Source organism: Triturus cristatus, chromosome 8 (assembly GCF_964204655.1).
Source record: "Triturus cristatus chromosome 8, aTriCri1.1, whole genome shotgun sequence".
Taxonomy (NCBI): domain Eukaryota; kingdom Metazoa; phylum Chordata; class Amphibia; order Caudata; family Salamandridae; genus Triturus; species Triturus cristatus.
This window is the reverse complement of record NC_140591.1, coordinates 739,913,613-739,927,222: the sequence shown is the minus strand read 5'-3', so window position 1 is coordinate 739,927,222 and position 13,610 is coordinate 739,913,613. Positions and strand designations below refer to the sequence as shown.

At 42.0% G+C, this 13,610-nt stretch overlaps 4 non-coding genes across 4 annotated transcripts; all 4 read left to right on the top strand.

Moving 5' to 3' along the window:
- The first annotated feature begins 3,597 nt into the window (after positions 1-3,597).
- On the top strand, positions 3,598-3,670 carry TRNAV-CAC (transfer RNA valine (anticodon CAC)). Its single transcript has one exon. It is a non-coding gene; the product is annotated as a tRNA-Val (tRNA).
- A 2,324-nt stretch (positions 3,671-5,994) lies between these two features.
- TRNAV-CAC (transfer RNA valine (anticodon CAC)) lies at positions 5,995-6,067 on the top strand. The gene has a single exon. It is a non-coding gene; the product is annotated as a tRNA-Val (tRNA).
- A 4,713-nt stretch (positions 6,068-10,780) lies between these two features.
- TRNAV-CAC (transfer RNA valine (anticodon CAC)) lies at positions 10,781-10,853 on the top strand. Its single transcript has one exon. It is a non-coding gene; the product is annotated as a tRNA-Val (tRNA).
- A 2,324-nt stretch (positions 10,854-13,177) lies between these two features.
- TRNAV-CAC (transfer RNA valine (anticodon CAC)) lies at positions 13,178-13,250 on the top strand. The gene has a single exon. It is a non-coding gene; the product is annotated as a tRNA-Val (tRNA).
- Positions 13,251-13,610: the final 360 nt, after the last annotated feature.

Below are 13,610 nucleotides of genomic sequence, written 5' to 3'. Positions count from 1 at the left end.
TTTAAAATATCCCAGAAAAAGAAAATAAGCATGCTTAATCAGAGCTTTCTGGACAGGAAGGACATTTGAGCAAGTGAGGAATAAGCACTGCTTTTGTTAATTTGCATAGGCAGAATAGAGACTTCTGGGAAAAGGCCGAAATTACAGACACAGAAAATGGCTGCATCTATAGAGAACGCTAAGAAGTGTTGGCAGCTTTTCCTCTGACCCTGGCCACTTTTACAAGCAATCCTATGATAGTCAGCAGGACCCACCCTAAAAAGGAAGGGGCATCCACTTGGACCCTTTCCACCTTTTCTAAGTCTCGCCTGATCGAGCCTGATTGAGCACTGATTGAGCAGATAAGCACATGTAATTCTCATTTCAGAAAGGTATTGGTTAGCTTGCTGCTAGCAGCTCAGTTATGTTATGATGTTAGAGGCTATGCAAGGAATGCTTTAGTCCAGCGATATGCAGTTTTTATTGCGCCTTGCATTCAGCAGGAAGATCTTTAGCTTGAATCTGTGGCCTAGGTATTCACCTTGGTATTTCTATTGGCACAAAGTGAAGGAGTATTTGAGAGAAAATGCACAATGTGTTTCTTATGTTGTTATGAACAACTTGTTACTCTTTCTCATTAAGCTTCAGCCACTGCAGAAATATATAAATAAGGGCTGACTTCCTGTAAGACGTGTCCAAAGCTGGGACAAAATAAAAGGAGACACTTGTAAATGATAGTGCTATCGTTTGAGAAAGGGTAAGTTGAGACTGACTTTCATGCGTATTCACAGACCAAGCATCATAAAGATACCAGCATGATCTTCATTGCGGGCTTAGAGCCGGTATTGGCTTTTGAGAGGTAAGAGGATTTTGAGGGCTCGTTGGTCTAGGGGTATGATTCTCGCTTTGGGTGCGAGAGGTCCCGGGTTCAAATCGCGGACGAGCCCTTTTCTTGGTACTCTTTTCAAGTTGTTTTGAAGTTTGCGTTTCAAAGCCAACATCAATTTTTTCTTTGCAGTAGTGGATAATTCTTTGCTAGAGTCTCATGCTTCAGCCCTGCCCAGTCTGAGCTAATACCAAACATCTGGTCTTGCATGGCATGTACGAGCGTTCAGCTAGGGATGTCGGGCAGGTTGCATGAATTAAATCTAAAGCCAGAGGCCCGTGGAATAGCCAGTTCGGAGCAGTTTCATTACAGAAAAATCAACTGTAGGTATCTGATTCTGTAGTGTAGTGGTTATCACGTTCGCCTCACACGCGAAAGGTCCCTGGTTCGAAACCGGGCAGAAACAGTTGTTATATTGTGTTGGCTACAATGTTGATAGGTGCCGTTTTGCCATGGAATTGTCCAAGCCCTGAAGATTATTTCATGCAATCTCGTTCCAAGAAAGGGAATTCTCTCAAAACACTAAAGTAATCGGCGTGTGGATGTATCTGTTGGTTCTCAGACCTTGCTTTCAAAAGAGCCCTGCAATCGGTTCGCTGCTCACCTAGAACAAGCATTAACATGAAGAATTGTTGGCACCAACAGGAATCTTATTTTAGTGGAGTGTTTCTGGCTTTGAGTGCAGAGGCCCTCGGCTCAATTCCAAGATGATCCTTCTCAAGGTGATGATACAAATGCATTGTCACCTTTACGTTTAATGTCAGAATCATTTATTTCCAGTTGGTGGTGTAAGAATGTTTGCAACAGTATGGCGATTTTTCCTAGCCATGCATGAATGAAAGCATATCACTCGCCTTTAGGTGTTTTTCTAATACATTGATATTTGCATCTTCCTTCCTAGCCTGCATGTTTGACTATCTTACAGGAAGCATGTAATAAGTATCACATCAGGGCCCTTCTTCTACTCAATTCACAACTGTTCTATCACAACATAGATAAGAAAGCTGCATCTGCTTTTGTTGTGTAGTGGTAATCAGGTTTACCTGACGTGTGAAAGCCCCATGCTTTGAAAGTACACAGTAACAAAGAAACCGATGACTTTTATAAAAAGGTGCCATGTGTGTCTCTTACTTTGCACAAAAAGTGCCAGAGATGACTTCATTTGCAGTCACTTGAAAAGTAGGGATTCTCCAATAAATGGTAAATGGTTGAAACAAATCTGAAGAAATGCATGACATACCTGTGTGTGTGTGTGTGTACGCATGTATGTATATATAGGGAGAGAGAGAGCGTCAATATAAACAGACTTTATTTCAATCAAGCTGTCTTTTCTATCCTTCAGGAGCAGAATGTTCTGATCATCAGCGCTCCAGAATGTAGTGTTTTCTTGGCAAGCATCACATATTGTGATGTGTTAGCTAAAAGTTCCATATCCTACAGACTGATATATTCCTCTGTACTTGCACCTTGGGGATTCATCAAAACCTGGCATCATAAGCAGCTTTCTACTGCCACAGACTGGACAGCGAAACAATTTAAAATATCCCAGAAAAAGCAAATAAGCATGCTTAATCAGAGCTTTCTGGACAGGAAGGACATTTGAGCAAGTGAGGAATAAGCACTGCTTTTGTTAATTTGCATAGGCAGAATAGAGACTTCTGGGAAAAGGCCGAAATTACAGACACAGAAAATGGCTGCATCTATAGAGAACGCTAAGAAGTGTTGGCAGCTTTTCCTCTGACCCTGGCCACTTTTACAAGCAATCCTATGATAGTCAGCAGGACCCACCCTAAAAAGGAAGGGGCATCCACTTGGACCCTTTCCACCTTTTCTAAGTCTCGCCTCATCGAGCCTGATCGAGCACTGATTGAGCAGATAAGCACATGTAATTCTCATTTCAGAAAGGTATTGGTTAGCTTGCTGCTAGCAGCTCAGTTATGTTATGATGTTAGAGGCTATGCAAGGAATGCTTTAGTCCAGCGATATGCAGTTTTTATTGCGCCTTGCATTCAGCAGGAAGATCTTTAGCTTGAATCTGTGGCCTAGGTATTCACCTTGGTATTTCTATTGGCACAAAGTGAAGGAGTATTTGAGAGAAAATGCACAATGTGTTTCTTATGTTGTTATGAACAACTTGTTACTCTTTCTCATTAAGCTTCAGCCACTGCAGAAATATATAAATAAGGGCTGACTTCCTGTAAGACGTGTCCAAAGCTGGGACGAAATAAAAGGAGACACTTGTAAATGATAGTGCTATCGTTTGAGAAAGGGTAAGTTGAGACTGACTTTCATGCGTATTCACAGACCAAGCATCATAAAGATACCAGCATGATCTTCATTGCGGGCTTAGAGCCGGTATTGGCTTTTGAGAGGTAAGAGGATTTTGAGGGCTCTTTGGTCTAGGGGTATGATTCTCGCTTTGGGTGCGAGAGGTCCCGGGTTCAAAGCCCGGACGAGCCCTTTTCTTGGTACTCTTTTCAAGTTGTTTTGAAGTTTGCGTTTCAAAGCCAACATCAATTTTTTCTTTGCAGTAGTGGATAATTCTTTGCTAGAGTCTCATGCTTCAGCCCTGCCCAGTCTGAGCTAATACCAAACATCTGGTCTTGCATGGCATGTACGAGCGTTCAGCTAGGGATGTCGGGCAGGTTGCATGAATTAAATCTAAAGCCAGAGGCCCATGGAATAGCCAGTTCGGAGCAGTTTCATTACAGAAAAATCAACTGTAGGTATCTGTTTCTGTAGTGTAGTGGTTATCACGTTCGCCTCACACGCGAAAGGTCCCCGGTTCGAAACCGGGCAGAAACAGTTGTTATATTGTGTTGGCTACAATGTTGATAGGTGCCGTTTTGCCATGGAATTGTCCAAGCCCTGAAGATTATTTCATGCAATCTCGTTCCAAGAAAGGGAATTCTCTCAAAACACTAAAGTAATCGGCGTGTGGATGTATCTGTTGGTTCTCAGACCTTGCTTTCAAAAGAGCCCTGCAATCGGTTCGCTGCTCACCTAGAACAAGCATTAACATGAAGAATTGTTGGCACCAACAGGAATCTTATTTTAGTGGAGTGTTTCTGGCTTTGAGTGCAGAGGCCCTCGGCTCAATTCCAAGATGATCCTTCTCAAGGTGATGATACAAATGCATTGTCACCTTTACGTTTAATGTCAGAATCATTTATTTCCAGTTGGTGGTGTAAGAATGTTTGCAACAGTATGGCGATTTTTCCTAGCCATGCATGAATGAAAGCATATCACTCGCCTTTAGGTGTTTTTCTAATACATTGATATTTGCATCTTCCTTCCTAGCCTGCATGTTTGACTATCTTACAGGAAGCATGTAATAAGTATCACATCAGGGCCCTTCTTCTACTCAATTCACAACTGTTCTATCACGACATAGATAAGAAAGCTGCATCTGCTTTTGTTGTGTAGTGGTAATCAGGTTTACCTGACGTGTGAAAGCCCCATGCTTTGAAAGTACACAGTAACAAAGAAACCGATGACTTTTATAAAAAGGTGCCATGTGTGTCTCTTACTTTGCACAAAAAGTGCCAGAGATGACTTCATTTGCAGTCACTTGAAAAGTAGGGATTCTCCAATAAATGGTAAATGGTTGAAACAAATCTGAAGAAATGCATGACATACCTGTGTGTGTGTGTGTACGCATGTATGTATATATAGGGAGAGAGAGAGCGTCAATATAAACAGACTTTATTTCAATCAAGCTGTCTTTTCTATCCTTCAGGAGCAGAATGTTCTGATCATCAGCGCTCCAGAATGTAGTGTTTTCTTGGCAAGCATCACATATTGTGATGTGTTAGCTAAAAGTTCCATATCCTACAGACTGATATATTCCTCTGTACTTGCACCTTGGGGATTCATCAAAACCTGGCATCATAAGCAGCTTTCTACTGCCACAGACTGGACAGCGAAACAATTTAAAATATCCCAGAAAAAGAAAATAAGCATGCTTAATCAGAGCTTTCTGGACAGGAAGGACATTTGAGCAAGTGAGGAATAAGCACTGCTTTTGTTAATTTGCTTAGGCAGAATAGAGACTTCTGGGAAAAGGCCGAAATTACAGACACAGAAAATGGCTGCATCTATAGAGAACGCTAAGAAGTGTTGGCAGCTTTTCCTCTGACCCTGGCCACTTTTACAAGCAATCCTATGATAGTCAGCAGGACCCACCCTAAAAAGGAAGGGGCATCCACTTGGACCCTTTCCACCTTTTCTAAGTCTCGCCTGATCGAGCCTGATCGAGCACTGATTGAGCAGATAAGCACATGTAATTCTCATTTCAGAAAGGTATTGGTTAGCTTGCTGCTAGCAGCTCAGTTATGTTATGATGTTAGAGGCTATGCAAGGAATGCTTTAGTCCAGCGATATGCAGTTTTTATTGCGCCTTGCATTCAGCAGGAAGATCTTTAGCTTGAATCTGTGGCCTAGGTATTCACCTTGGTATTTCTATTGGCACAAAGTGAAGGAGTATTTGAGAGAAAATGCACAATGTGTTTCTTATGTTGTTATGAACAACTTGTTACTCTTTCTCATTAAGCTTCAGCCACTGCAGAAATATATAAATAAGGGCTGACTTCCTGTAAGACGTGTCCAAAGCTGGGACGAAATAAAAGGAGACACTTGTAAATGATAGTGCTATCGTTTGAGAAAGGGTAAGTTGAGACTGACTTTCATGCGTATTCACAGACCAAGCATCATAAAGATACCAGCATGATCTTCATTGCGGGCTTAGAGCCGGCATTGGCTTTTGAGAGGTAAGAGGATTTTGAGGGCTCGTTGGTCTAGGGGTATGATTCTCGCTTTGGGTTCGAGAGGTCCCGGGTTCAAAGCCCGGACGAGCCCTTTTCTTGGTACTCTTTTCAAGTTGTTTTGAAGTTTGCGTTTCAAAGCCAACATCAATTTTTTCTTTGCAGTAGTGGATAATTCTTTGCTAGAGTCTCATGCTTCAGCCCTGCCCAGTCTGAGCTAATACCAAACATCTGGTCTTGCATGGCATGTACGAGCGTTCAGCTAGGGATGTCGGGCAGGTTGCATGAATTAAATCTAAAGCCAGAGGCCCATGGAATAGCCAGTTCGGAGAAGTTTCATTACAGAAAAATCAACTGTAGGTATCTGTTTCTGTAGTGTAGTGGTTATCACGTTCGCCTCACACGCGAAAGGTCCCCGGTTCGAAACCGGGCAGAAACAGTTGTTATATTGTGTTGTCTACAATGTTGATAGGTGCTGTTTTGCCATGGAATTGTCCAAGCCCTGAAGATTATTTCATGCAATCTCGTTCCAAGAAAGGGAATTCTCTCAAAACACTAAAGTAATCGGCGTGTGGATGTATCTGTTGGTTCTCAGACCTTGCTTTCAAAAGAGCCCTGCAATCGGTTCGCTGCTCACCTAGAACAAGCATTAACATGAAGAATTGTTGGCACCAACAGGAATCCTATTTTAGTGGAGTGTTTCTGGCTTTGAGTGCAGAGGCCCTCGGCTCAATTCGAAGATGATCCTTCTCAAGGTGATGATACAAATGCATTGTCACTTTTACGTTTAATGTCAGAATCATTTATTTCCAGTTGGTGGTGTAAGAATGTTTGCAACAGTATGGCGATTTTTCCTAGCCATGCATGAATGAAAGCATATCACTCGCCTTTAGGTGTTTTTCTAATACATTGATATTTGCATCTTCCTTCCTAGCCTGCATGCTTGACTATCTTACAGGAAGCATGTAATAAGTATCACATCAGGGCCCTTCTTCTACTCAATTCACAACTGTTCTATCACGACATAGATAAGAAAGCTGCATCTGCTTTTGTTGTGTAGTGGTAATCAGGTTTACCTGACGTGTGAAAGCCCCATGCTTTGAAAGTACACAGTAACAAAGAAACCGATGACTTTTATAAAAAGGTGTCATGTGTGTCTCTTACTTTGCACAAAAAGTGCCAGAGATGACTTCATTTGCAGTCACTTGAAAAGTAGGGATTCTCCAATAAATGGTAAATGGTTGAAACAAATCTGAAGAAATGCATGACATACCTGTGTGTGTGTGTGTACGCATGTATGTATATATAGGGAGAGAGAGAGCGTCAATATAAACAGACTTTATTTCAATCAAGCTGTCTTTTCTATCCTTCAGGAGCAGAATGTTCTGATCATCAGCGCTCCAGAATGTAGTGTTTTCTTGGCAAGCATCACATATTGTGATGTGTTAGCTAAAAGTTCCATATCCTACAGACTGATATATTCCTCTGTACTTGCACCTTGGGGATTCATCAAAACCTGGCATGATAAGCAGCTTTCTACTGCTCACAGACTGGACAGCGAAACAATTTAAAATATCCCAGAAAAAGAAAATAAGCATGCTTAATCAGAGCTTTCTGGACAGGAAGGACATTTGAGCAAGTGAGGAATAAGCACTGCTTTTGTTAATTTGCATAGGCAGAATAGAGACTTCTGGGAAAAGGCCGAAATTACAGACACAGAAAATGGCTGCATCTATAGAGAACGCTAAGAAGTGTTGGCAGCTTTTCCTCTGACCCTGGCCACTTTTACAAGCAATCCTATGATAGTCAGCAGGACCCACCCTAAAAAGGAAGGGGCATCCACTTGGACCCTTTCCACCTTTTCTAAGTCTCGCCTGATCGAGCCTGATTGAGCAGATAAGCACATGTAATTCTCATTTCAGAAAGGTATTGGTTAGCTTGCTGCTAGCAGCTCAGTTATGTTATGATGTTAGAGGCTATGCAAGGAATGCTTTAGTCCAGCGATATGCAGTTTTTATTGCGCCTTGCATTCAGCAGGAAGATCTTTAGCTTGAATCTGTGGCCTAGGTATTCACCTTGGTATTTCTATTGGCACAAAGTGAAGGAGTATTTGAGAGAAAATGCACAATGTGTTTCTTATGTTGTTATGAACAACTTGTTACTCTTTCTCATTAAGCTTCAGCCACTGCAGAAATATATAAATAAGGGCTGACTTCCTGTAAGACGTGTCCAAAGCTGGGACAAAATAAAAGGAGACACTTGTAAATGATAGTGCTATCGTTTGAGAAAGGGTAAGTTGAGACTGACTTTCATGCGTATTCACAGACCAAGCATCATAAAGATACCAGCATGATCTTCATTGCGGGCTTAGAGCCGGTATTGGCTTTTGAGAGGTAAGAGGATTTTGAGGGCTCGTTGGTCTAGGGGTATGATTCTCGCTTTGGGTGCGAGAGGTCCCGGGTTCAAATCGCGGACGAGCCCTTTTCTTGGTACTCTTTTCAAGTTGTTTTGAAGTTTGCGTTTCAAAGCCAACATCAATTTTTTCTTTGCAGTAGTGGATAATTCTTTGCTAGAGTCTCATGCTTCAGCCCTGCCCAGTCTGAGCTAATACCAAACATCTGGTCTTGCATGGCATGTACGAGCGTTCAGCTAGGGATGTCGGGCAGGTTGCATGAATTAAATCTAAAGCCAGAGGCCCATGGAATAGCCAGTTCGGAGCAGTTTCATTACAGAAAAATCAACTGTAGGTATCTGATTCTGTAGTGTAGTGGTTATCACGTTCACCTCACACGCGAAAGGTCCCTGGTTTGAAACCGGGCAGAAACAGTTGTTATATTGTGTTGGCTACAATGTTGATAGGTGCCGTTTTGCCATGGAATTGTCCAAGCCCTGAAGATTATTTCATGCAATCTCGTTCCAAGAAAGGGAATTCTCTCAAAACACTAAAGTAATCGGCGTGTGGATGTATCTGTTGGTTCTCAGACCTTGCTTTCAAAAGAGCCCTGCAATCGGTTCGCTGCTCACCTAGAACAAGCATTAACATGAAGAATTGTTTGCACCAACAGGAATCTTATTTTAGTGGAGTGTTTCTGGCTTTGAGTGCAGAGGCCCTCGGCTCAATTCCAAGATGATCCTTCTCAAGGTGATGATACAAATGCATTGTCACCTTTACGTTTAATGTCAGAATCATTTATTTCCAGTTGGTGGTGTAAGAATGTTTGCAACAGTATGGCGATTTTTCCTAGCCATGCATGAATGAAAGCATATCACTCGCCTTTAGGTGTTTTTCTAATACATTGATATTTGCATCTTCCTTCCTAGCCTGCATGTTTGACTATCTTACAGGAAGCATGTAATAAGTATCACATCAGGGCCCTTCTTCTACTCAATTCACAACTGTTCTATCACAACATAGATAAGAAAGCTGCATCTGCTTTTGTTGTGTAGTGGTAATCAGGTTTACCTGACGTGTGAAAGCCCCATGCTTTGAAAGTACACAGTAACAAAGAAACCGATGACTTTTATAAAAAGGTGCCATGTGTGTCTCTTACTTTGCACAAAAAGTGCCAGAGATGACTTCATTTGCAGTCACTTGAAAAGTAGGGATTCTCCAATAAATGGTAAATGGTTGAAACAAATCTGAAGAAATGCATGACATACCTGTGTGTGTGTGTGTGTACGCATGTATGTATATATAGGGAGAGAGAGAGCGTCAATATAAACAGACTTTATTTCAATCAAGCTGTCTTTTCTATCCTTCAGGAGCAGAATGTTCTGATCATCAGCGCTCCAGAATGTAGTGTTTTCTTGGCAAGCATCACATATTGTGATGTGTTAGCTAAAAGTTCCATATCCTACAGACTGATATATTCCTCTGTACTTGCACCTTGGGGATTCATCAAAACCTGGCATCATAAGCAGCTTTCTACTGCCACAGACTGGACAGCGAAACAATTTAAAATATCCCAGAAAAAGCAAATAAGCATGCTTAATCAGAGCTTTCTGGACAGGAAGGACATTTGAGCAAGTGAGGAATAAGCACTGCTTTTGTTAATTTGCATAGGCAGAATAGAGACTTCTGGGAAAAGGCCGAAATTACAGACACAGAAAATGGCTGCATCTATAGAGAACGCTAAGAAGTGTTGGCAGCTTTTCCTCTGACCCTGGCCACTTTTACAAGCAATCCTATGATAGTCAGCAGGACCCACCCTAAAAAGGAAGGGGCATCCACTTGGACCCTTTCCACCTTTTCTAAGTCTCGCCTCATCGAGCCTGATCGAGCACTGATTGAGCAGATAAGCACATGTAATTCTCATTTCAGAAAGGTATTGGTTAGCTTGCTGCTAGCAGCTCAGTTATGTTATGATGTTAGAGGCTATGCAAGGAATGCTTTAGTCCAGCGATATGCAGTTTTTATTGCGCCTTGCATTCAGCAGGAAGATCTTTAGCTTGAATCTGTGGCCTAGGTATTCACCTTGGTATTTCTATTGGCACAAAGTGAAGGAGTATTTGAGAGAAAATGCACAATGTGTTTCTTATGTTGTTATGAACAACTTGTTACTCTTTCTCATTAAGCTTCAGCCACTGCAGAAATATATAAATAAGGGCTGACTTCCTGTAAGACGTGTCCAAAGCTGGGACGAAATAAAAGGAGACACTTGTAAATGATAGTGCTATCGTTTGAGAAAGGGTAAGTTGAGACTGACTTTCATGCGTATTCACAGACCAAGCATCATAAAGATACCAGCATGATCTTCATTGCGGGCTTAGAGCCGGTATTGGCTTTTGAGAGGTAAGAGGATTTTGAGGGCTCTTTGGTCTAGGGGTATGATTCTCGCTTTGGGTGCGAGAGGTCCCGGGTTCAAAGCCCGGACGAGCCCTTTTCTTGGTACTCTTTTCAAGTTGTTTTGAAGTTTGCGTTTCAAAGCCAACATCAATTTTTTCTTTGCAGTAGTGGATAATTCTTTGCTAGAGTCTCATGCTTCAGCCCTGCCCAGTCTGAGCTAATACCAAACATCTGGTCTTGCATGGCATGTACGAGCGTTCAGCTAGGGATGTCGGGCAGGTTGCATGAATTAAATCTAAAGCCAGAGGCCCATGGAATAGCCAGTTCGGAGCAGTTTCATTACAGAAAAATCAACTGTAGGTATCTGTTTCTGTAGTGTAGTGGTTATCACGTTCGCCTCACACGCGAAAGGTCCCCGGTTCGAAACCGGGCAGAAACAGTTGTTATATTGTGTTGGCTACAATGTTGATAGGTGCCGTTTTGCCATGGAATTGTCCAAGCCCTGAAGATTATTTCATGCAATCTCGTTCCAAGAAAGGGAATTCTCTCAAAACACTAAAGTAATCGGCGTGTGGATGTATCTGTTGGTTCTCAGACCTTGCTTTCAAAAGAGCCCTGCAATCGGTTCGCTGCTCACCTAGAACAAGCATTAACATGAAGAATTGTTGGCACCAACAGGAATCTTATTTTAGTGGAGTGTTTCTGGCTTTGAGTGCAGAGGCCCTCGGCTCAATTCCAAGATGATCCTTCTCAAGGTGATGATACAAATGCATTGTCACCTTTACGTTTAATGTCAGAATCATTTATTTCCAGTTGGTGGTGTAAGAATGTTTGCAACAGTATGGCGATTTTTCCTAGCCATGCATGAATGAAAGCATATCACTCGCCTTTAGGTGTTTTTCTAATACATTGATATTTGCATCTTCCTTCCTAGCCTGCATGTTTGACTATCTTACAGGAAGCATGTAATAAGTATCACATCAGGGCCCTTCTTCTACTCAATTCACAACTGTTCTATCACGACATAGATAAGAAAGCTGCATCTGCTTTTGTTGTGTAGTGGTAATCAGGTTTACCTGACGTGTGAAAGCCCCATGCTTTGAAAGTACACAGTAACAAAGAAACCGATGACTTTTATAAAAAGGTGCCATGTGTGTCTCTTACTTTGCACAAAAAGTGCCAGAGATGACTTCATTTGCAGTCACTTGAAAAGTAGGGATTCTCCAATAAATGGTAAATGGTTGAAACAAATCTGAAGAAATGCATGACATACCTGTGTGTGTGTGTGTACGCATGTATGTATATATAGGGAGAGAGAGAGCGTCAATATAAACAGACTTTATTTCAATCAAGCTGTCTTTTCTATCCTTCAGGAGCAGAATGTTCTGATCATCAGCGCTCCAGAATGTAGTGTTTTCTTGGCAAGCATCACATATTGTGATGTGTTAGCTAAAAGTTCCATATCCTACAGACTGATATATTCCTCTGTACTTGCACCTTGGGGATTCATCAAAACCTGGCATCATAAGCAGCTTTCTACTGCCACAGACTGGACAGCGAAACAATTTAAAATATCCCAGAAAAAGAAAATAAGCATGCTTAATCAGAGCTTTCTGGACAGGAAGGACATTTGAGCAAGTGAGGAATAAGCACTGCTTTTGTTAATTTGCATAGGCAGAATAGAGACTTCTGGGAAAAGGCCGAAATTACAGACACAGAAAATGGCTGCATCTATAGAGAACGCTAAGAAGTGTTGGCAGCTTTTCCTCTGACCCTGGCCACTTTTACAAGCAATCCTATGATAGTCAGCAGGACCCACCCTAAAAAGGAAGGGGCATCCACTTGGACCCTTTCCACCTTTTCTAAGTCTCGCCTGATCGAGCCTGATCGAGCACTGATTGAGCAGATAAGCACATGTAATTCTCATTTCAGAAAGGTATTGGTTAGCTTGCTGCTAGCAGCTCAGTTATGTTATGATGTTAGAGGCTATGCAAGGAATGCTTTAGTCCAGCGATATGCAGTTTTTATTGCGCCTTGCATTCAGCAGGAAGATCTTTAGCTTGAATCTGTGGCCTAGGTATTCACCTTGGTATTTCTATTGGCACAAAGTGAAGGAGTATTTGAGAGAAAATGCACAATGTGTTTCTTATGTTGTTATGAACAACTTGTTACTCTTTCTCATTAAGCTTCAGCCACTGCAGAAATATATAAATAAGGGCTGACTTCCTGTAAGACGTGTCCAAAGCTGGGACGAAATAAAAGGAGACACTTGTAAATGATAGTGCTATCGTTTGAGAAAGGGTAAGTTGAGACTGACTTTCATGCGTATTCACAGACCAAGCATCATAAAGATACCAGCATGATCTTCATTGCGGGCTTAGAGCCGGCATTGGCTTTTGAGAGGTAAGAGGATTTTGAGGGCTCGTTGGTCTAGGGGTATGATTCTCGCTTTGGGTTCGAGAGGTCCCGGGTTCAAAGCCCGGACGAGCCCTTTTCTTGGTACTCTTTTCAAGTTGTTTTGAAGTTTGCGTTTCAAAGCCAACATCAATTTTTTCTTTGCAGTAGTGGATAATTCTTTGCTAGAGTCTCATGCTTCAGCCCTGCCCAGTCTGAGCTAATACCAAACATCTGGTCTTGCATGGCATGTACGAGCGTTCAGCTAGGGATGTCGGGCAGGTTGCATGAATTAAATCTAAAGCCAGAGGCCCATGGAATAGCCAGTTCGGAGAAGTTTCATTACAGAAAAATCAACTGTAGGTATCTGTTTCTGTAGTGTAGTGGTTATCACGTTCGCCTCACACGCGAAAGGTCCCCGGTTCGAAACCGGGCAGAAACAGTTGTTATATTGTGTTGGCTACAATGTTGATAGGTGCTGTTTTGCCATGGAATTGTCCAAGCCCTGAAGATTATTTCATGCAATCTCGTTCCAAGAAAGGGAATTCTCTCAAAACACTAAAGTAATCGGCGTGTGGATGTATCTGTTGGTTCTCAGACCTTGCTTTCAAAAGAGCCCTGCAATCGGTTCGCTGCTCACCTAGAACAAGCATTAACATGAAGAATTGTTGGCACCAACAGGAATCCTATTTTAGTGGAGTGTTTCTGGCTTTGAGTGCAGAGGCCCTCGGCTCAATTCGAAGATGATCCTTCTCAAGGTGATGATACAAATGCATTGTCACTTTTACGTTTAATGTCAGAA